The sequence below is a fragment of the Parus major genome, chromosome 3 (assembly GCF_001522545.3).
Source record: "Parus major isolate Abel chromosome 3, Parus_major1.1, whole genome shotgun sequence".
Lineage (NCBI taxonomy): Eukaryota > Metazoa > Chordata > Aves > Passeriformes > Paridae > Parus > Parus major.
In genome coordinates this window covers 71,905,254-71,929,815 of record NC_031770.1, presented here as the reverse complement: position 1 = coordinate 71,929,815, position 24,562 = coordinate 71,905,254, and the positions used below count along the sequence as shown (strand labels likewise).

Sequence of the window (24,562 nt, the reverse complement as noted above, 5' to 3'; positions counted from 1 at the left end):
TTGTTACTGTTTACTGCTTAATTTATGTTTCATATAGCAGTTAATGATCAGGAGGGTTGTACCTTCCTTTAAAATTTGGGGTTTGTCTATTAATGAAAATACTACCCACTCACTACCCAGAACCAGAACATACAAAATTTAATTAGTGAATTTTTTTCATTGATTTATGGGGCTGTCACCCTAGGACAGGGGCTTACTGTTTAATCCTCACTGGTTATGAAACTGTTTTCTTCCATACTGATAACACGTGCTATCCAGCTTCCTTGCTTACTGTGAACTTGTAACCCCCTCCAGTATGTGATTGATGAATACAAAATTGAATCACGGAGCACAAAAAAGTGGCATAGACATGACTTTACAGACATGATTTATAGGTGTAGTCTCAAAAATCTGTCTGAAACGGGAGTTTTCAGAAACTGACTTTGAATAGGACTTGACTGCTTTCTGGCCTGCCATGATTTGAAGAAAGTTGCCTTTGCAAGATCAGATTTTTTATGTTCAGAGAGGAACAGTGTTTATGTACAATCTTTCAATCATTTTATCACTAAATTAATGACTTTTTCCTAAAGCACCTGAGAGTAGCTGAAAACAGAGAGAAGTAAAGTATGGAAAATTGTAAAAATATTACTGATTTTGACATATACATGTTTTAAGACCTAAAATATGCAATAAGAAACGTTTGGCCCACAACAATGATTTATTTGCAGGAATTCATCTATACGTTAAAGGTATATTAGGATTTGGGTCCATTTTGTGTGAAATTAAGTTGAATGTATATTTTCAGTTTTTATATTTCTGAGGGACATACTTTAAAAAATTTGCAGTCAAAAAGAATGGATATTCGAAAGAATTACTTGAACAAACAATCTTATAGACTGGTGGTAGTGGTAAAATATATTGAGACATGAGAAAGCTAGAACTGCATGTTAATTTAAGTTTCTAAGCTTTTTTTTCCTAAATTCAGTTCTGTATTACTCTCCTTACTATATCCTAAAACATGGCTTATGGCTATGTATAAGGTCTAGATAGGTACTTGGTTCTTTAGGCACAAGTCTGTCAATATCAACAAAACCTGAATTTTAATGATATTTTCATTGTAGACATTTATAAACCACCCTGTGATTGTTTTTGCTATAGGCTGTGAAATTAACCAGTATTTAATTTATTCATTTTCAAAAGACCTTCAAAATTATTTTTGCCTCAGCCATATATTATTCAAATATAATTTTACCTGGAAGAGATTGGAAGCAAGAAGAAGAAAAGAGTGATTGGCTGCTGCTTTTATGAGAGTAGAGATAGGTTTTTACTTGGAATATGTATTATTCATGTGTGGAATTCTCATTTGTTTAGTTCATTATAGAAATTAAATTAGAAATCACTAATAGAAGTCAGATATCCTCTACAGACACAACCCCCTTAAAGACAGTGCACAAAGCTGTTATTCAAATCTATGAATAATTATGTCTAAGTGTAGAGTGGATATCTAACAGAATCACAGAATGAGAGCTTTTTTTTAATAGGCTGGTACGTTTTCCTTCACAGATTGAGCTTTGAAAAATTAAGTAGATAGCTGAAGCTCTGCACTGGATGTCCTTTTCAAAAGGCTGACGTTTTGATTTCATGGATCCTATGGAATATCTTTCAATCTAGAATAAAATATTATTTGCCTTTTTTCAGAAAAGGGTATTATAACCCCTTCTGTTGGTCTAGAGTTCTGTATGATTAAATGATTTCTTTATTTACCTTTTTAAGTGCATTTTTAGATATCTATCTGGTGCAGATGTAGATATACTTCAGAGACTAATACTGTTCAGAGGAGAACAAATATTTTCTTATAATGTCTAAAAATAGAAAGATATTTAAAAAATCCATTGGTATATAATCAGAAAATTTATCCACTAATTTGAACATTGTTAACAGGAAAGTCCAATCTTGTGTGTCTGGCTGAGATTGTTTTATTAAGAATTTCAGTTAAAAACAAAAAAAAATCATTAAACCCAAATTTGGAGTAACATTTTTCTTCTGATATATTCTTAAAAGTATTCTTAATTAATGTTAGGAAAGTAGAAGCCTTTTACAGATAAAACTGCAATTGGGCATTAGAATTTTAATTTTTCTCCTTTGTCCCATTCTGATTAAGTTTAATGAATGCTAGGGAAAAAAAGAAAAGAAACAAGAAAAGTGTACACTCTGTATAACTTTTAATTTTGAAGATATTATTTTTCTTATTCTGCTTTATTCAGACATAACTATTTTACTGTGAGCCATTAAGGACAGGGATGTGATTTGAGATGACCAGCACAGCTTTACCAAGGTTAAGTCCTGCCTGACCAACCTAGTGGCCTTCTACAATGGAGTAAATACATCAGTGGACATGAGAAGGACTGCACATGTCATCTGTCTGGACTTCTATAATGCCTTTGGCACAGTCCTCCACAACATCCTTCTCTAGAAATTGATGAGATGGATGGGTGGATGGTTTGGTGGATAAGGAGCTGATTGGATGGTCACATCCAGAGGGTAAAAGTCAATGACTCAGAGCCCCAGTGGACATCAATGGCAAATGGTATCCTCACCAAATTCACAGATGACACTGAGCTGAGTGGTGCAGTTGACACACCTGAAGGACACATTACATCCAGAGGAACCTGAACAAGCTCAAGAAGTGGGCCCATGGGAACCTCATGGGGTTTAACAAGACAAAGTGCAAGGTGCTGCACCTGGGTGTGGGCAACTCTGCTATCAATACAAGCTGGGGGCTGAAGGGATCAAGAGCAGCCCTGCTGAGAAGGACTTTGGGTTCTGGAGGATGAGAGGCTGGAGACGAGCTGGCAGTAGAATCACTGAGGATGGAAAAGGCCTCCAAGATACAGAGTCTAACCTTTGACCAAACACAAGCATGCCTGCAAAATCCTAGCACTAAATGCCATGTCCAGTCATTTCTTGAACATTTCCAGGCATGGTGAGTCCACCACCTCCCTGGGCAGCCCATTCCAATGCTTAAACCACCCTTTCAGTGCTGAAATTCCTCCTGATATCTCACTTGAACCTCACCTGGCAGAGGTTGAGGTCATTTCCTCCTGTCACTGATTGCCTGAGAGAAGAGGACACAGATATCTGGCTACAACCTATTTTCAGGTAGTTGTAAAGGTCTCCTTCAGCCACCTTTTCTCTACACTTTCGTGGTTTAGATCTGCCTAAATCCCAGTGCACCCACTAGAATTATTTACTCATTTCCTGCTGTGAGATATGAATTACAAGGAGGGCAAAACAGGCTCAAAATTTAAAAGGTATAAACAAACTTTATTAACAGAACTAAAAGAATAAGAATCAGAATAAACCCTTCAGAACCCTTTTCCTCCACCTGCCCAACTTCCTTTCTTCCCCAACTGACAACACAGAGACAAAACTTGGGATTTTAAATCAGTTACCACTTTTACAATAATCTTTCATCAGTTCTTGCAAGGAGAGGAGTTTTCTCTTGCCATGCCATGGAGACTTCTCCACAAGAAACAGTTCTCTCGTGGCCTTTCATTTCCACAAATAGCAGCAACCCAGGAAAAAAATAAAATCTGCAATCATGAAACTCCTCCCACTTTCACAGCCTTCCCACTGCTGAATTAATGGGTCATGTCAACTTATGGGGTATTATTTTAAGGACGGGCTGTTCAAAATCAAAGGTTCTCTTCCTCTATCTCTGTGATCATCTTTATCTCTGGTCTTCTTCTTCTCTCCCTGGAGGCAAAGGGTGCCCATCACTCTTGTCTCTCTCTCTCTCTGTTGAAGCTTCTCATGGGATCACGGCTCCTTCAGCATCTACTTTGCTTCATCATGGTGCCTCTGCTCACATCTACAGTTTGAACACTACATCCCCCCATTCTTCCTCATGAATTAAAGGGAATATTTCAGTATATTATAGTCCATCTCCATGGCCTTACCAAAAAAACTTTCTGCCTTGATACTAAGGCATCTTCTCATTCTCCTTCCATCTGAGCCTTGACTCCTTCTTTACTGACCTTGGTGTTTTTATGTTGTTCTTCTATGTGTCATCACTCTGTCCTTTTCTCTCCCTTGAGAGAGGATCCAGGTCTGCAGGTCTCATCTGTTCAGTGAAAGAGTTAATATCTCCCAGGCCTGCAGATGGCCATGGGCAGTGGCCAAAGCAGTCACAGTGATGGATTTCAGGCCATGCTGGGCCCCTCACTCTCCTGGCAGCTGCTGGGAGGGAGGGGGGGCACCGTGGTGGGGTCCAGGCCCGGCCTGGAGCCGCTCCCAGGGCCCGGTGGATCCCAGCTCAGTGTAGGCTGGCGGGGGCAGGGCTTGGTGTTAGCAAGACGTTCGCAGCCATGGCCCAGCTCAGCTTCATCCAGGGCCCCGTGGCCTCCCGTCACCCGCCTGGCCACCATTGGGGTCCAGCTCGGCCCTGCCAGGCAGTGGGCCGTGGCACAGCAGGGCCAGCTGACTGGAGCCTAGTTACCTTTCAAGGCCAGAAGCAAGAGAGAGATTTCCCAAGCTTGCCCATTTTTAAAATGTGGATTTCATAGAGGTACACCCAGCTTCTAAATGGTTTACTAAGTTGTCAATTCTAAGAGCTAGCCAGCAATTGTTTTTTCCAGGTGCAGAGGAAGCTCTTAGCAGCTTCTCTGAGGCAAATAATTTCCGTGGATGTTTTCTTCCCTCTTCATTAAATGTCAACCAATGCAAAACCAGCACAACATTAAACAACCCCAGTTCCTTCAGCCGCTCCTCACAGGACTTACTCTCTAGACCTTTCACCAGTCTCATCATCTTTCCCTGGACGTGCTTCAACACCTCAGTGCCTTTTTTAAGGTGAGGGGCCCAGAACTGGATACAGTACTTGTGGTATGGCTTCACAAATGAGAAGTACTGGGGGACAATCTCTACCCTACATCTGCTGGCACAGTATGCCATTTACCTTCTTGGCCATGCGGGCACATGCTGGCACATGTTCAGCAGCTGTTGACGAGCAACACTTTTCCACTAGGCAGCCTTCCAGACACTGTTCCCACAGTCTGTATTGTTGCATGGGGCTGTGGTGACTCAAGTATAGGATCCAGCACTTCACGTTGTTGAATTTCATACATGCTTTGTCCCATTGACCCAAACAAACCAGATCAAATATGTGCTTGCAGCCTAGAAAGCCAATTGTATCCTGAGCTGCATCATAAGAATTGTGACCAACAGGTTGATGAAGTTGATTTTCCTCCTCTATGCTTCTTTCCTGAGACCCCATCTAGAGTTCTGGGGTCCAGTTCTGGTGTCCCCAGAACAGGAAGGACATTGACCTGCTGGAACAAGTCCAGAGGAAGACCACAAAGATAATCAGAAGAATAAAAGGAAAGGCTGAGAGAATTGTGACTATTCAACATTGAGAAGAGAAGACTCTTGGGTGACCTTCTAGCAGCCTTTCAGTACCTTAAAGGAGTGTATATAAAAGCTGGAGGGGGACTTCTTACAAGGGCATGTAGTGATAAGACAAGGTGGAATGGCTTCAGACTGAGAGTAGGTTTAGATTAGATATTAGTAAGAAATTCTTTACTGTAGTGGTGTGAAACACAGGGACAGTTTTCCCAGAGAAGCTGTGGATGCCCAGAGAAGTTACCCCATCCTTGGAAGTGTTGAAGGCCAGATTGGATGGAACATTGGGAAACCTAGTCTAGTGGAAGGTATCCTGTCCGTGGAAGGGGGGTTTTGGAACTAGAGTATTTTTAAGGTCTCTTCCAACCCCAACTATTTTGTGATTCTCTGAAGCAAAGAATTTCTCTACTTATTACAGCACTTTTCTATTCTATGGGTAGATCAAGGAAATTACTTTTGTACACTGAATAACACTTCATGATAACAATGTCCAAAGAAGAGATCTAGTCCTCATTAAATATAGTTCTACTTGGCTGCTCTGTACTTTTAACAGTAAAATGAAGAACAACTATATGAAATAAACTGTTGGTTGGCTTTGCAGCAATACATCAGTGATAATCCAGAAGTTTAGTGAAAGCTGAAGAATAGGGATGTTTTTTGTAAGTAGTGCATTTTTTTTTTTATGTTTTAAAAAGAACTTGCTTAATCATGTCCTCATTAATTGCTTGGAGCCATGTTGTTCATTGAAACATACAAATAAGGAATGAAGTATGACAGCATATAGTGTAAACATCTGTAATTGCTTGTGTAGACAACAATGAGAATCACAGGTGCTTTATGTTGATGACTATAGAAGAAGACCAGTGTTTTTTAACTGGAAAAATTGACAAGGGTACTGAAGGTAATAAATTGTATACAGAAATTTGCAACACTTTTTTGAACATCAAGTTTATTATAATTTTACAAATATTAATTATTTTTTGTGTTTTACGCCCAGCATAATGTCTTACGTTTAGCATTCTAAGCCCAGTTAGATTTTGACTTGCAACTTGATATCCTCATATTTTCTTCTCTCCACTGAAAGAAAAAAAGGGTGAAATTGCAAGATCTAGAAAATGTTAGTTGTTTCCGTCCAGAATCTTATAATACTAAATCCTTTTTCCCCGGTGTTGCTTTATCTTTTATTAGTCTTCCTCCATTTTGAAGACATTTGTTCTGAGAGAAGAGCAGGATGACTATCTAAACCATTCCTAGGTAGCACTTGGAAACCAAACTTTGGTTTTGTGCTTCTAGAATACTAGAGTCTAATAACTTATTTTTTCATCCACAACTAGGTATCTAGTAATTTTTTCCCTAACTCGTTACACTCCAGCAGTCTTCCCACTTGCCAGTCAAAGGAGAATGTGAATTTTCTCTATATTCTGGTTAAATGAAGGCAAAGTTTTCAAAAGGAATGAGTAGTCTGTCTTTATAAATTAGTGTCTTAGGCCTGCTGAGAAAGAGGGGTTTGCACCCTTTAGATGCCTGTGAGATGGAGGTTCAACACTTTCTCAAATATTTAAAAAAGAAAGGGATTTTATTTTGTGCTGAGCAGTTGCTTCTGGCCAGCTGAAATAGACTGCTGTCTGAGATGAATTGTGTTCTGAAATGTCCTGTGCATTGTGTATGGAGTTACATAAGGCATGTGGATTGCATTCAGAGGTCTGGGTTCCTAAAGGTTCAGTGTAACAATACTGAGTATTAGAATAAAGATATTTTTCACAGTTTCAAAAATTACAGAAATTTAAGTTGCTTGGTTGACCTGAGAAAAGCATTTAAGAGGATACAATGAATTAGTCAAGTGTCACATCTGGAAAATTGAATCTATTCAATTCAAGAAGTGTAAAATCTCTGCTTCAGCTTTGTCTAGGAACTGATGAAAATAAAAATGAAGGCAATTGCATTAAAGAAATCTTACCTAATAACTTAAACATGATAGCCCTTGTATAGGATTGGAGGCACTTTTATTTCTGTACGATGCTCCCACTTATTTTGTTGGTACTATGAATGAATTATATTTTAAGAAATCAATGTGATTTCACAGAATAGAGCAGCTCAGATGGCTTTTTTGTGTAGAAGAACTTATAGTAATATCGCAGTGAATTTTCAATCCATGTTCAGAATATATAGCAAAGACAGAAGAAATAATAAGATCTTAACTCTTGAATCCTCACAGTAAAGTGCAAAGTTGAGCAGTACTGAATGAAAGATAAAATCTGAAGGTAATTAAATCCTATTTTTCTTTTTCTTTAATTTGGCAAAGTGAGAGAAGCATTCTCTCAGGGAATGCAGCTATGATTTCTGCCCTGAGTTTGAATAGATAAATTTCAATTTCTTTTTCTCTTATTCCTATAAGGTAATGGAAACATTTTGATAGGTGAAATATTCAGATATATCAAGTGTATAAGGAAAGACACAGAAATACACACATCTAAAAAGTGTTTAGGATCTTTATTTGAGTTTTCATGAAAAAAGCTTGAAATGCTATTTGCAAAGTAGATGTAGATTAAAGAATTTGCAAAATGTGCTAAACCCTCTAGAATAGTATCTCCATTGTCTCCTATCTCTTCAACTTGCATTTATATGAGCTTGCAACTTTTTGAACACCAGGCCTGTGTGACTAGATATTTAGAGGGTCTAAGAGAGCTTTCTGGGAGATTAGTCCTCAGGTAGGTAGTTAGTGACCTTGGTTTGTAATTCTTAGTGGAATTGGAATGCATTTTAAAAATGGTTCTTTTTTTGACAACCCTTTATTAGAAGCCAGCAATTAAATGTATTAAGAGCCCTTGTTGTTCACACTCTTTTAACCACAGAACACTAAGGGATGTATATGTTATAATTACAATTATCCATTCTCCTTATTGTCCTGCTGAGGAATGCAACTGTAATTCTGGCAGACAGACTACACACTTGGCTTGCTGTCCTTGGACTGCAGATGTCTAATTGCAGGCAACCATTTCATTTCAAATGGCTCATTAAAACAGAAGACATTTAGCATTGCTAGCATGAATCTGCATCTATGATTATGCATTTAATTAGAAAAGTGCAAGCTTTTTCTCTTTGTAATCTGGATTTACCAAATTTCTTCTATGTAATCTGTTTTGGAAAAACTCGAAATTGGCTTAATTTTTTATCTTTTTTTTTGCAGTGGTTAATATCTGTGTTGTTTATATGTGAATTTGATAAGACAGAAAAAATCACATTGGATACGTTTCACAAGTGTTGCATATTTGTGTTGCAGTTTGAAATTTTCTTAATCTGAAAATAATTTATTCTGCCATTTCATTTGTACCTGCAGCTGAAATAAATTTAGGTACATAAGCATCTCTATTGCACTCATCCTCAGGAGCTACTAGTAAAGTAGCACAATTAGATTAACCATTCTGATAATTTCTTTTTTCTTTTAATACTATTATAAGAAAGGTTTCCAGTATAAATAGAAAATATAATCTCCTTGAGTCCTTTCTGGTTTTCTTGAGTTCTGTATCTTATTTATTGTGCATTTGTGTGTACTGATGTCAAGATTTTTGCTTAGCATAGCTTGAACCCATTCAAATTGCGTTATTGAGAGTTCTACTTCTCTGTATGTTTCACATATTACTTATGCAATACATAAGTATGTATATATATATATATTTGACATATATAACATTACATTGTGTTTTATATTAATCCTTAGTAGTTAACTATTTTAGTAGTGTTTCAGTAAGTAAAAGTAATGAGAGGGTGGGAGAACAAGGCAGGTGCTGTTAAGATTGGACGGAGAAATGCATTTGTACTACAAGGAGATATAATGGACTTTCATTCTCCATCCTCCCCTTTTAGAAAAGCTTTTTCTCTTGCACTTGACCTTTGTGCATCTTAATCAGTTGTTTCAAAGATCTCTAGCACCAGTGAATGTGTACAGTATACATTTCCTGAGGCAGCTTCCTGTCACTTTAGGGTTTCTATGTGATCCTAGTGGCAAGTCCCTTCAAGATAAGGGTTAAGAAGTTGACCTTAAATAAACATGTGGAAGAATGTCCTAGGAAAGAAGCCTCTGTACAGAAGCTAATTTTGAAATATTACTAAAATTTCTCAAAAAAAATATAAAAAATACAGTGCAGTGCTTTGAATTACAGGAGTGGAACAATCCAAACTGCTGATTGTTCAGAGGTTGTAAGGGAGGTCAGGACAGCAAAATACATTTAGGAAATGTGTAAAACCTTCCTGCTATCCTACTTTGAGTTGGTGCAAGGAATGTTTATGGCTGATGAGGCAGTCAATGTGCATGTTAAAACTGTGAAATACTACCTGCTGTCCAACTCCTATTAAAAATGAAAATGGTTATAAGCAAAGATAGACTGGTCTGAATGGGCTTTTCATCTTCAGTTTTAGAAGTCTAATTATTTTCCACATTTCTTAAGGTATATCCTGCATCTTCTTTTTGTTTTACATAATCTTGAATTAAACAGGAAAACACAATGTGATGAGACAAAAATATTTTCCTTCTACTGCTTGAATTAGTGTAATAAGCACAAGGTTATTTTCTGTTCTGTATGGTCTGTTACAATTAGCATAAGATGTTTTATTTATTATCTAAGTATTTCAGATAAATGCTAAATGTGGAACATCTCCTATTCCCTTTCCCAACCCTCACAGCAAAGAACGAATGGGATTAAGAAAACTGGTGTTCAGCTATTCTTTGCATTAGTTTGCAATACTATCTTTGAGATAGTTTTGATCTCTTGCTTCTCATTTATAGATCTGAAAACACCCTTTACAACATGTTTTCAATCCTTTTAGAAACAATTGTTGGAGCTTGCCTAGAGAGCCATTTGCTTAACAGAGACAGGTATCTATATTTCTGGATCACCACAGCTGTAAAGCATCCTTCTAACTTCTAGCATAACTTCTAAAATGAGTACTGTATTATCCAATGAAACAGTTTACTCCCTTGGACTTGGGTGGATTAGAGTTTATTATAATTATCTAATAATATTTGATTTGTTTCACAGAAATTGCATAGTACGGTTTCCATTCAGATCTTGGGTTTTTATAACATGAAATGCTTGAAATCTGTCAAGAGAGTTCTACTCAAAATAGTGTACACAACATAAACTATAAGTCTAGGCTTCCTCTAATCTCAGGATAACCAGATGAATCACAATTTTTAATTCATGGCTCTCCTGGTAGTTTCTAGATGGCTGAAGTTAAAGAAATGAATTCTATAAAAATTTGTTCTGTAAAGCTGCAGTTCACTGGGATGAAATTTTTAAAAGGCAGTACACTTGGAAAATATTCATGCAGAAATCCATGTGTATTATGTACATCCAAATAATAGCCCTAAAATGTTCATAAATGTGTATGTAAACAGGTGTTCAATCTCTAAGAGGTTTTTTCATATATTTACTGCTTTCTAAGGGTAATTTGGTGGCTCAGTTTCCTATTTTTTTTTTCTTCTTAAGAATGTAAACCAGCTTGAAAAGCAGTCTCTCAGCAGATCTCTGGTGCCAGTCATGCACTAGAAAAAGAGACCAGAGTCTCAGCACATACTCCCTCCTTTAGCAGCAGTGATTAGATAGTCTCTTATGTAGTTTGCATCTTGAAAGATACTTCCACTTCATATTTTTTTCCTAATGTTAATCCTTTAAGAATAAAGAGCAGTGCACAACTGTCAGTTTTAGTGAGTTGGATTTGTTTGAGCAAGATAACAGTTCCCAGAGGAACGTGAGCATGTGGTGGAGTACTTTGCAATCTTACTTTTCTTCTCAGAGCTTTCTTGACTTGGCCTTGCTGCTGCTGTTTATTTCCCTGAGGAACATCTGTGAGAGGAACTGCATTTGTCTCTGAAGTACAGAACTGTTTTCTGGTCTTGTTTTTCCCACCTTTCATTTTTCAAACAACCATCTACTTTCCAAATTCTTTCAGTTGTGTTAATACTATACAGTGCTTAATGGATTGTGGCAGAGAGAGCAACTTTCTCAGAATTTTAATACGTAGCTATTTATACAACACTAGCTGATCTAAGGAGAATACAGTGATGATATTTTACTAGTATTTTAATCTGATAATTTTGTTCAGATTTTAAGAAACTGAAATAATGTTAAATGCTCTTTATTTTTTTTTTAAATTTGTAATGAAAAAATAATACCGCTTACGTCTCAGGTTTAAACTTTATAGATTTAAGATTCACGGATTTAGAGAAATTACTGGATTTAATTTTTTTACTAGACAAAATTTTTATCATTTTCAGGGAAAGATAGTTGAGAAAACTATTTTGTGATGAAGAGCTGCACATGGAAATGCTGTCCAAGGTCTAAGCTAAGAGTGTTGATAGGAAACATTTATAACTGGCTGCTCTGTTTAGGAGCAGCCTCTCTTTTAAAGGCTGCAGCTACAACCAGGGTAGTTGATGATATTATGTATCACCTTAATGTTGTTCTAATTTCTCTTCTGCAATACTGTATCTTTTCTTACATTCCTCGATCCTGAAAATTCTGTCTGTTGTACTGTGGCAGTAAACCACAATGTGTCACCTGTTGTGCTTGCCTTGTTTCTGATGTATTGGCATCTTGTGAAATTATATTCATTTTATTAAAGTTAGTAACTCCACAATTATTCCATGCCATGTTAAATAAGAATAATCATATATAATTGCTTTATTATTAGCTACAAATAAAATGTCATTTCTGGCAGTGGAGCTATGAATGAAGAGGTTTTTAACCACTCTAGAATGTATGTAGATTTTAATTATTCTTCATTAGTTGCCAATGTATTTACTACAGATTGGTGGGTTTTTTCCTCTCTCTTCCTAAAAAAGTAGAAGTGGAACAAATGGGATTACAAGCCAGACATATAACTGAAATGAATCCGTCTGTTCTTTTGAACACCAGATACACAATTTTTCAGCTATTGATATTTTTGAATTTTTTTAAAATGGAGACTTCCTTTTTCTTAGTGAGCCTGTTTACTTATGTAGGAGTATCCTTGATACATGTAGATCTATATAGAGACCAAGGAGCAATTAAACCTTTTGGGGAGTTCAAAATAATATCTCATTACCTGATTTCCAACACTTTTTTTGCAGAAATACTAATGTTATTCTAAAGGAAAAAATGGACTTCTGTCTGAGTTCCATTTCCCAATTCCCAGGCTTTTGCTGGGGTTCCTGAGAGCAGTCATCTCACCCATTTACAATGTAGAGATGAGGAGGGTTAACAGTTTTCTCTGAGAATGGGAAGCAAGGATTCTCATGTAGAAGATGCATTATTTGCTTAAGGTGTACAGACTAAGCCTGTTTTCTTGAACTTTTGTTATGAGCTTGCCTTTACCAATTTTAAGATACTGTTCAGAGTGACTTGCATTTTGTCTTGTTTGTTTCTACTATTTAGCATAGGGGAAATGTGGCAGAGCACTCTAGAGCCTAAAGCACTTTTATTTTGGGTGTTAATGATATCCATCAATAAAACATCTTTATTTATTTACAAATATAATGTAAGTTCATGATTTCCACTACGTTACTTAGTTCTCTGACTTCCATTTTCTGTTTTTGTCTTTCTCTGTAAGTTACAGCAGGCCTGTGGCTGTGCTATCCTTACCGCCTATTGATTTAAAGATTCTTTAATTGAAAACTATTCAGCAAACATGCTTTTCAATTTACTGTTTTGCCCAAATAGATTTAGATGCCAGAGGCTCATTTGCAGCAATTGAAGGTTAAAGATTTAAGAGTAAAGTTGCAGGTCATCTAGGTGTAGTTATATGCAGGGTTTTCACCAAGGACTTGTCATACATCTTACATAGCCTCCAGGCTAAAAGTGTGTGTCTGTGTCTTTGTGTCTGAATGTGTAACCACAGGAAAGGAAAAGGTAAAAAAATCAATGATCTCAAAATTAATTAAAATCAGGAAGACTTCCCCCTGCTGACAGGATATTTAGGATGAAAATAATTAAATGAGCTATTGTGGCAAATGCAGTATCGATTGCTCACCAAGAGAAGCTCCTTGAAGACTTAGATGAAGATTGATAACTGGTTTTTAACAGTTAGAGCCAAAGGCAACCATTCCCATCTTCAATTCTTATACATTTGTGCAGTCTGACAAATGACTTTCAACTCAACCCTCTATTGACCAGTATAAAAAGCTATTATCTTCTATAAATAAATTGCATATACACATTGCTTCTCCATTCTTCATATTTGTAGAGTTGAAAGCGCTTTATTATTTTTCATTTCCTCATACTTTAAATGAGTAGCTGCCATACTTTCAGGGGAGAAAGTTATTCTTTGTTTCTTTTAAATCAGAGGTGGGTGAATTTTTTCCTTTGAGTAAACAGGGTCAGGATTTGCACACTTGAATTAGCGGTGGCATGAAGATAATATTTTCAGAATAATAACAAAAGAGAATAAAGCTGAAGATGGCAGCAGACTTTCTCAAGTGATCACTGGAATTTAATTATGACATGGCTACAATAGCAAGTGAGAAGGCCCATTGGAGACAGACTCATAAAGCAAAGCTGTCGGTGCCAAAAACCTGACGCCCCTTATTTCATACTGCTATTTCTAGCTACTTTACTTCAGACTCTTGCTAGTCCATTCCTATGGACAAAGCCAATTAGCAGATGGAGCAAATAAACTACAGCCCTCAATCACATCTTTCAGTGAATTTTATTTTAAGAGAGCCTATGCATTATGAGACCTCTTCATGATGTGCACCAGAGCACTGCTCTGTGGTGTTGCACATCGGGAGAGTCACTTCAAAAGCTTACTGCTGTTCAAAAGTAAAATCTGTGGCAAGTATTTCACAGTGATGAAGCCTTCAAAAATTATTGTGAGAAAAATCTTAATGAGAGGGAAATGAGTGGGAAAGTGTTGTTTATGTTTTGGTGACAGACTAAAGCAAAAACAGACATAGAAAAAGCTATATAGAGAAAGGGAAGCAAATAATATAGATTTAATACTTGTTTAAATATCAAAACAAGCCTGTAAAAAGTGTTTGATTTTAGTCAAATTAATTCAGCTAAATGTTTATGGAAGCAGATTCTTATATATCAACTTTGTGGAAATACACTTGCAAGAGGAAAACTCTTCCACATCATTTAGAAAGTCAGCAGTTCAATGGAAAATATAATAAGAAGTTATGAGAATTGAGAAGCGATTAAAAGATGCTTCCTGCTTAGGCTTTGTCAGTCTTGTCCTACTAATGGCTCTGGTGTCAAATTTCACTGTCCCTGTGCCAGTGTTTTTGATGAACTAGAGCTCTGAGATTGAAGTTCTTAAGTTACTACATTGTATGGATAGACTGGTTCTTATCAGATATTTCAAAAACTCATGCAGAAATAATTCTCTGAAGAAATAATTATCTTATATTGCTTTCTTTCTGACAAATTGGGAATAGTTGTACCTCCTTGGAACTCAATGGCTTTTTTGATTTTTATAACTAATATAATTTTTTGCTGCACTTTTAATTAAATATTAGATTAAAATAAATATTAGATTAAAAATTGTAGAGCAATCAAATGCTGATAACTTTGAGACTTTGAAATATCTACCTTTTGAGCTTTAGATTACTCAGGCCTTCCCAATTTCATTAGAATAAGAGATAAAATAGATAATCACATTAAAATGAAGAAACTACTGTCTCGCAGATATCATTTGTATGCTGTCTGCTGCCTTGAGCTGTTCATGACCAGTCAGGAAAGGTTTTTCTAAACAACCATGACATTTACTACACTCTATGGTATCTGGAATTTTTTATCAAGGGCAGAAGTTAATGTCTTAGAGTAACAACTTCAGGAGAAACAATTTTCCTTCTATGAATATGCATCATTCCACTGTCCATGAAAAATTTTATAGGAAATTGAAGATGAAGAAAATAAGATGATAAAATTTTTAACCTGATTTGGTTTATTTCTGTGTAGGAATCTTTGCAAAACAGCCTGTTTCAATAAGACCATAAACTTAGGCATCTAGATGAAATGTGTTCCTTCATGATTTTAATTTTGTGACACTATATTTTGAGTTTGCTCACTATCCAGGGATAGTGAGCATAAAAATATTATATTATTTCCTGTAAATTTTCTATACCTGATCAATATTCTCTTCCATTTATATATATATTGCTTTATCTGTCAAAGGCCTTTTTTTTAGGAGAGCTGTTTGTGAGTATGAATGAAAAAACTAGGAATCCTTGTGATACTGAGCTTAAATACTTCTATATTTCCTTGATTTTCTTTCTCTTCTCTCTTCTCTCTTCTTTCTTGTTCTTACAGTCTGCAATTTCAGACATGGACAATGTTCTGAAAATTAAGATAAATAGTATGAAAAAGATGTTTTTACATCTTGCTTAAGCATAATTAAGAGGTACAGGTACATTTCAGGAAAAATAAATTCTTAGATTAATTGGAGACATGCAGAGAAATTCTTAAAACTTCTGCATAAGCTTGGACATGTTTTTATTTTTAAACATAGATTAGATGCAGTGAAGTAATTTGACTGTTACCCTGATGGATGGAATCCTGATGGAGTATTGAAAAAGCTGGAACAATATTCAGTTTTTTCAATTCCTATTTTTGGTTTAGTAATTATGAAAATTATATACTATCAGTTGGCTTTATGATATAAATATCCCTTTGAAAGTGAACTTCTCTTAGAGTCTGTTCCAAAATTTTCATGATGGATCACTGTGTGAATTTGAATTCTGTATATTGCTACAAATTTTAATGAACATACCAAGTTTCAAATATATATTAAAAAAAATCTGATCACTATGAAGCCTGTAGTTGGTTTTTATATTCACCAGAAGAGCATCTATGTCTAACATGATTGCAATATCAGTTTGAGTTCTGATTAATATGTTTGTATTCCTTTTAGCACTGAATTACAAGTGAATTGTAAGTTTAGAAAAGTTCATATTCATAAACACCACACAATTTTTTTTTAAGTTTGTTTATTTTTATAGCCTTATTTTTAATATGCTTTTAATGTATGTCTACTTTGCTATTCAATGATCTAAAAAAATCAATTTTTAATTTGTAAATTTATTTTTATTTGTGCAATCAATTTTTTTGTATCTAAAATTTCAAATAAGCTTTCATTTTCAAGGTACTTCTCTTCATTAGTCATGGAGGATCCCATTAAAAGTTACTCAGCTTTTCCTGAACCACCACAATTTAAAGATGTTCTTAAATTAAGTAAATTTTTGTGGGCTAATGTGTTAGAATAATAATCAATGATAGCTGCTTTTATGAGGCCAGTTCTAGAAGATAGCTCAGAAAGGTAGTTTCACAAATCAGAATGCAGCTTTCCAATCACTGAATAAATTGCTGTAGTGTAAGCAGATTTTAATCAAAACAAAACGTGTCTAATTCAATTTATTTAATGTATTTAATTCTAATGTCAATGTATTTAATTCTGTGTCTATTCTGTGAAGCTAGAATCAACAATTTGTGAGAATCTGATTATTAGAACTAGCATCATAACATAATAAAGAGTTTTTTTCTGAAATAAATACTAATTAACAGAGAACTTCATTGAAATGAAAAATTATACAGGGAAAGGCAGTTGGTGGAGGCACAATAGCAAAGAAAAAAAGAGTAATATTGCAAGATCAGTTTGATTTTCTGTAATCTGTCTAGGCTATCATCTGCATATAGCAGACAAGTTGATCAAAGATTTATGAAAACACAATGAAAAATCTAAAAACAGATATGCTGCCCAATTGAAGCAGAACAAGACAAAACCTCCAAACCTTTAAACAATCTCAAAGATTAAATAATCCCACCAAAAAATATCTACTTTTAAAATCTAAAAAAATTTGATTTTCTAAATTGCAGGCCAGCAGTGTGTCTTTTAATACCTTTTTGTTTAGGTGTTGCTGATTTTAAGGGGACATTAGTTCAAAAGAAAAAAAAGCCATTACTTATTTAGAACAGAGCTGTAAGACATAAATTAATAAAAGAATTATAAAAGACTGACATAAAGCAGAATTCTATTTTGAAATAATAGTATACTCTTTCATGGATTAGTCATGTTTTATACTGCTTAACAATTCTTTTTTTATTCTCCTGCAAACATAAACTTTGTAATGCTGTACATATATTTATCGTTTCTGCTGAAGATATTAAAGTCTGTATCATTAGTCCTTTCTGAAAAAAGAGAAATTTAAAGCAGGAGAAGGAAATTTATTATGAATACTCATAACTCTTTTATCAAAATCGTCAATATACATTTATTTTTGTTAGTTTACCTACCAAATTCGAAGATGTGAAAGCTCTGAAATCCTCAAATATTGTACTATTTTTACAGCATACAAAAATAAAATATTTAGAGATTCACTCTTTAGAATGTGTGGAGCTTTCTCTCTATTTTTGATCAGATTTACATTTAATCTCGGTGTTATACTATCTTTATGCCTCTCATTTCCTTTGCCAGGTGTACTTTCTTGATGCACGTGGGTACAAAGGTATTCACTCTGCATACTGAACAGGATCTTTCTGTAATTAGTTATGAATTGTTCATGCAGAAGGACTTTTCATGTGGTGTGATAAGTCTTGAATGCTGAGCTAATAGAATAGTAGCAGTCAGGTCTTTATTGTGAATGTAGTTGATGGAGTTGCAGTGATCACAATCATATTGATTTTTTGAACTTGAAAACAGATGAAAGAAAATAGACTACCAAAGACCAAATAATGACCCATTGTTCCTTGTAATTAGGTTTTTGCTGTCTGTCCCTAAGGTCTATAAGAGTGTGATGGGGTATTTTATTAAAAAAAAATAAAAAGATATAGCTGATGCCATAATTTCTAAAGTTCAGAAGGAAGGTTGAGAAAGCACTTCAGAATGTCTTTTACCTGGAAATGTTACATTCTATTTTAGGGATATGTAGAAACATATATACATAGAACTAATAAAACTATAGAACTTAAATAAAAACATCATAGCATCTGTTCCTAATTGTATACTATAAGCACATTCTGCAAAGGTTTATGCAGTCAGTTGACTTTTGCTACTGCAAGCAATACACTGAAGGTAATTTTATTCCTCAGTGTTTATGACATGATGAGACATCGACAGGATCAAATCACAGAAAACAGCATATGTAAGAAATACATTTCAAAAACATATAATGAGAAATCAATCTATTTTTTGGCTTCCCTCCCTCCCCCATCACCATTCTGTTAGTACTTATTCCATTTTTCCAGATAAATGCAGATCACCATATAGGCTGAATGATTTATGGTGTGGCTGCAGAGGGACTTCTGTCCCAGCTCGGGTGGTGTGAGTGACTGGTAAAACATGGAAGTTTCCTTAACACACCATATTCCCTTAAATGAAATTTTCTCTCATAATTAATATTTAAACTCTTGCTTAACAAGAATGACAAGGTGTTCTTGTCAGAAAAAATAACTCAAAATTTTCCAATTCACTTCAGGTTGTATTCTAAATCTTTAACATTTTATTTACTAAAACGAAGTTCTGGTCTTCAAACAATGGACAAGCAGATGGGAGAAATACTGCTGCCATTCTTATTTCAGGGAAACATGTGTTTAAACTACTTGCTAAACAGATTTTTATGTGTCTGACAAAGTTCCAAGTTGTCTGAAAGTTCCACTGGCAATAAGTTAAAATCAAGCTGCAATAAATGGCTACCCACCTAACTAATTTTCATATACCTCCAGGTTCTAAACACGTAAATATTCTATTAAATTATATTGCTGTCTAAGAATGTTCTGAGAGATGAAAAGCCACTTTTAGCACTTCAAACTTTTGTACCAAGTGTTTATTTTTTCAGTAATAGAATAATAGAATGTGTATTCTTTCCTATATAATGACAATGCACTGACAAGAAGTGTGGAAACCATATCACTATCATTTGCAATGTTTTTCCTATCCCTTTTTTCTATTGGCATTTTCTAAAAATTTGTCATTCTTCATGTTCCACTTCATTATTTCTCTTCAAATTATACATCAAACTAGGAGGCATTGAGGCAAAAGAGAAAATACTTTACTTTCTTTTGCCTTTTTGTATTTGAAAACATAAAATTACCTAAATAGTTCACTTTTTCTAGAATAAAAAAATTAGATCATTTTTGTTAGTGTGAATTTTTTTTTTTGTAATATATAAAATAAATTATTTCTTTTTTGGATGGTAAGGATTTGGGTGATAGAGAAAATAATTTTCTGTTTGGTATTTACTGAAAACCACATACCCATCTCTGTAAACCAACCGCTTGTTAAAATTCACTAGACTACTAAATACTAAATAATAGTTTAAGCAGTTATACGTTATTTAAAATATTAGAACATTTTGAGAAAAAAAAAAAAAGCAGCTAACTACTTTTTTAAAAAGTTAGGTGAGTGTTGTTTATAGCTTACTGGTGCTTATATCTTGTTCCCTATTGCAATGCATTTTTGGGGATGAAAAAACATATCTGTACCCTTTTCTTAATTGCACCCCAGAGTGGAGTTAGGAATGTGTCAAGAAGTAAGAAAACATGAGCATTAATAAGCATACAATGTAATTTAACAGTTCATAAAACAGTAAATTTTAATCCCAGGCAGAGAGATTTATTAAATCTCACTTAGCAAAATGGTTTTGTGGGATGTGTTAGCAAGTGAGAATTAAGTGAAATGATTTCAGGGGCAATAGATTTTATTAGCTGAGGAGGGGAGGAACTAGTTTTGCAAGCCATTTCTTCTTAATTTCATTCACTTGTTATAATTGCCTTGAGTGTGGGAGAGCTTTCTGTGAGTAGTTGTAGTATGTTTGTTCTCTGGAATTTGTGTGCATAATGCTGCATTTGTCAGGCATCATCTAACAGAAATGTCTTTTGTTGATGGGCTTGTGCAGAAGTTCTTCTAACGGCCGTTAAATATATTTAAACCTAATACAACTTAAGCCTCTATCAGTAAAATAAAATGACTCCTATTGGGCTTATAAGGGATTTTTGTTTGTTTTGTAATATTTTTCATCCATGCTTTGTTTCTATGTTCTTTAGCACACCTGGGATAGACAAAGAAAAATATCTTTCCTCCATATTATTCTCTTGTTTAGGACCTTCTAGGAAAATCTCTTTGTAGGGCAGATTTCAAAGTAGAGTTTGGAGGCATCTGATCAAGAATATGTAGTGAATTAAGTAAAATGATGTTAGCACCATTGACACCACATTGTATGAGAATTTGAGGGGAAAAAGTACGTTTGTTACTAGTTACTCTGTTTCGTGGCTTAAAATCACATTGTTCTGAAAAATTTGAGATCTAGCCCTTAAAATTTTCTGATCAAGCATTAGTAGAATCTATAATAAAAAAATCTACAGATTGCTTCTGTAGTTTATATCCAGTAATTTTTAAATTCAACTTTTAGACTTTTTTATCAAACAGGACAAACTTTAGAGAAGGTGATAGTGCCAGTAATGAGACCTCTTCTGCACTGTAGGTAGTCTTTGCTTCTTGACTTCTAAGTGCCATCAGACTTTTCACACGTCATTTCTTTTAAGTTGTTCAGAAGAAAGGAAGCAGAGGCAGCTTCTGTAAGAAAATCAGTCTTCAAAGGAAAAAAAATGAAAAAAAAATCCCAACCTTGGACAGAGGCCTACTTCTGTTCACTGTGCTCACAATGAAAATAACCTAAAATATAAGAGTAATATGGGGAAAAATGAAAGGCAGGTGGTAGAACAAAAAAATGGAAGTGCTTTTTTGTTTATGAGATATGCCATTTATTCAAGGTTTTCTAACTAATAATTGTGTATTGTGTGTTAAAACGCCACTAAATATAAAAGAGAAGAATAAGTAGTTATCAAAGGAGAAATACTGCTTCATAGGCTAAGGTGATTATAGGACATTTTTGATGGATTTGAAATAAGTATTCCACTGTAAATCCTTACTGTGCAGTGGTGCCTAAGTAATGTTTCTTTTTCCTAAAACAATTATGCTGGAGAGGGAGGAGATTTGATTAAGCTGTCTTGTTCATTGTACCTCCAGTATCTACTACTTGCTCAGACTCCTAGATTAAAGAAGGACAGCTGCTGTTCTTACTTTCCAAATGGTACAGTGTCATTTCTGTCCTTCATAAACCTGACTATGAATAGACTGGACATATTGGGAGTTGAAAAAAACCCAAATCCAACAACCTGACTTTGCATCAAAAAAAATTACAATTTCTAAAGGCCAACGGGAAATTCATTCCTTACGGAACATGCTCCACCTTGTGTACTTACTTTTCTTTTGCCAAATGGGAATGCAACATTCTATTCTGTTCAAAAGTCTTGGAAGGCCAAGTGTCTGAAATACAAGCTTAGCAAGAAAAGTGTGATGCAGTATGAAATGGGTATGTTGACACTTAAACCCATGGCCACAGTTGCCTCAATTAAGTTTGTTTCAGAGGATACTGTGATCTGAAATCCAGTCAGTAACAACCTATTTATTGCATATATTGAAATGAGTTTCACAATGGATTAAAGACTTTATATGAATTGCTTTTAATGTGTTCACACCTTCTCAAGGACTATGTCAATAAAATGTGAAATTGTTCTTTCACTTCTGTGCATTTATTGAATACTTTTGTCATGGTCACCTGGGAAACAAATGCAGGTATACATTTGTGAGCATTTGCAGATTAATTTCATTCTTGATGCAGCTAAGGAAGTCACACTTGAAAGAATTTAAGAATAATTTTAATTAATGCACAAATTAGTGACCATCAGACACTGAGCAAAACCCTATGAACAGTCTGACATTTTAAATATAGTCGGGTTTATTTCACAAGGATGAAATTTTACTGACTAAAGATAGGAAGACAAAGATGATCTTCAAGAGAAAAATGAGCTGCATATGAAGATTATAAGCTATTCTACTTACTGTATTAGTATTATTCAGATAATATTCAGATAAAATTGTATAACAACTAAAATGAAATAATGAAGTATATGTATGCTTTACTAATCATAATAAGCTTGGCTCATGCTATGCATTAAGGGAACTGTCCAGTATCTTTCATTGAAATTTTTAATGAGCCAATTCAGTTTAATGCAAAACCAGTTAGACAATAAGAATACTATGTATCAAGGTTATTTTTTTAGTTCTGTTTTAGTTTGAATAGGGCATTTTCTTCTAGAATATTTGAAGAACTCTTCAGACTTTTTAAAGGAATTTTAGTAACATATTTGCATGAAAATCTAAATATACTTAATTTATGATGTACTTGTAACTTTATATTAATTACAGTAGTAACTGGTAGATGTAGATGCAGATTCATATTTATCCATCTGATAGGACAGAGCTTATCGACTGAGTATTGATATGGATATGGATATGGATATGACAGTACTGCATTTTCTTCCTCATTTGCTTTGTCTTTGATGAAGAGATTTTTTTGTTCTGAAAACAACATGTTTTCAGAATCATAGAGTCATAGAATGTTAAGAGGTTGGAATGAAGACCATCTGATCTTAAGGTTCATCTAATCCCAACTCTGCCTGCCATGGACCAGATTGCTCAGAGCTCCATTCAAACCGGCCTTGAATACTTGAAGCAATGGGAACATCTGCAACATCTCTGAGCAACCTGCTGCACTGCATTAAAACATGTATCTGCTGGAGCTTATCATGTGCCTTTGACATGTTTGGGTGTTTTTGTCAACTTACAGATTTCTACTTTAGTGGCTTATAGAATTTGACAGAAAGTCATGTTATTCTGCATCTGGCAAAATGTCCATTTGATTCCTTCTGACGAGTCTTAACAGTTTTGCTTCAAAATTTGCATCTAATTAATCAGTTGGTGCTGGTGTTGAATTTCTTGCTTCTTTGTGGGATATTCTTGCTAAAGTCTTATAGCAAGTTCAATTTTCCTTCATTGGTACAAGGACTATAGTTTTAGAAGTTAAACTAATTTAAAAACCAGTTTGCATTTCCGAGCCAGATTTATGTGTTGTACTTACTGTGTGGCTTATTTAAAAAGCTGTTGTCTAGACTTCAAATACTGCCAAGTCTTGCTTCTAAAATATTAAACTTTGCATGACGCTTACTCAGCATGTCGTTCAAACTTTTTGGTGTTTCACTGTCTCCTTGTCAAATATCAACTTGCCTTAAAAGCACTTTAATGCCTTGAAGATAATGAACAATTTGGCAGCAAAAATATTTTCTGACTGATTTGGAGTCCCTGCATAGACTGCTTGGAGCCTGAGATCGTTGAAACCTCTTCTACTGGCCATTTTAAAATTAGGATTTATTTCTGTTTGAATTCTGAAATCTCTCCTTGGGAGAGCCATTTAAATGTGAGTGTATATTTTTCTCTTTAACAGTGGTTTATGGGCTATAATGGTAGAATATTTTTGCATTTTTATGTTTAGTTTTATTGTAAAGAGCCTCGGGATGCCTTTGTATGAAAGGCACTATATAAACTCATTTTGTATTGCATTGTATTGCATTGTGACAAGTGCAATAATCTCCAGGTTTTCTATCCATTAAAGAACTAATTTCACAGCTCACTAATTATGTGAATGAGAAGGAGAAATAGGTCCTTTTTCTCTAAGGTATGCTGAGCAGATGGTGTAGCACTCATTTCCACCAGCTGAATCTAAGGTCCTCTCATGCTTTTGGTTCAGAGGCTTATCAGGCCTCTGTTTATCAAGGAGAACAGGAGAGAGATATCACTTTCTTGTACAGCATGGCAGTGTGTACTGAGAGGCTGTCTCTGTCCTTTGCTAATACAATATTACTTAGCAAACACTACGTCTAAGTCTATTTATTTAGGATGGGACATGAAAACTATTAAAATTAATGTGCATTTTGATGTAATTCTAATCCACCTCTGTTTTATTGAAGATACTGATTAGTTCTGCCATAGGGATTTGAACTGATGCACATAAAAAATTATTAATGAATGGAGTACTGTTGGGATGGAATCTTGTCTGTAAGTTCAAAACAAAAAACATTACTTCCTGAAACTGTACACTTTCCTTTTTAGTTAAAGTTTTGTCAACTTGTTTCCATTTTTCTTTTGCATCACTCGTGAAAATAACCAACTTGAATCAAACATGCACACAGTGATTTATATAGCTGCCTAACGTACTGCTTTTTAAAGTAACTTGAGTCATCAGATGCTAGTGAACTCCCATGATCCTGAGAAGAAGCTATTGGAGTCCTTTTTACAGCACTAAAAAGAGAAAAGC

General features: G+C 34.8%; 1 protein-coding gene across 8 annotated transcripts in view; it reads left to right on the top strand.

The window, feature by feature from the left end:
- The window catches only part of GRIK2 (glutamate ionotropic receptor kainate type subunit 2), a 357,308-nt gene that overhangs the window by 167,511 nt on the left and 165,235 nt on the right, over positions 1–24,562 (top strand). The window lies entirely within an intron of this gene.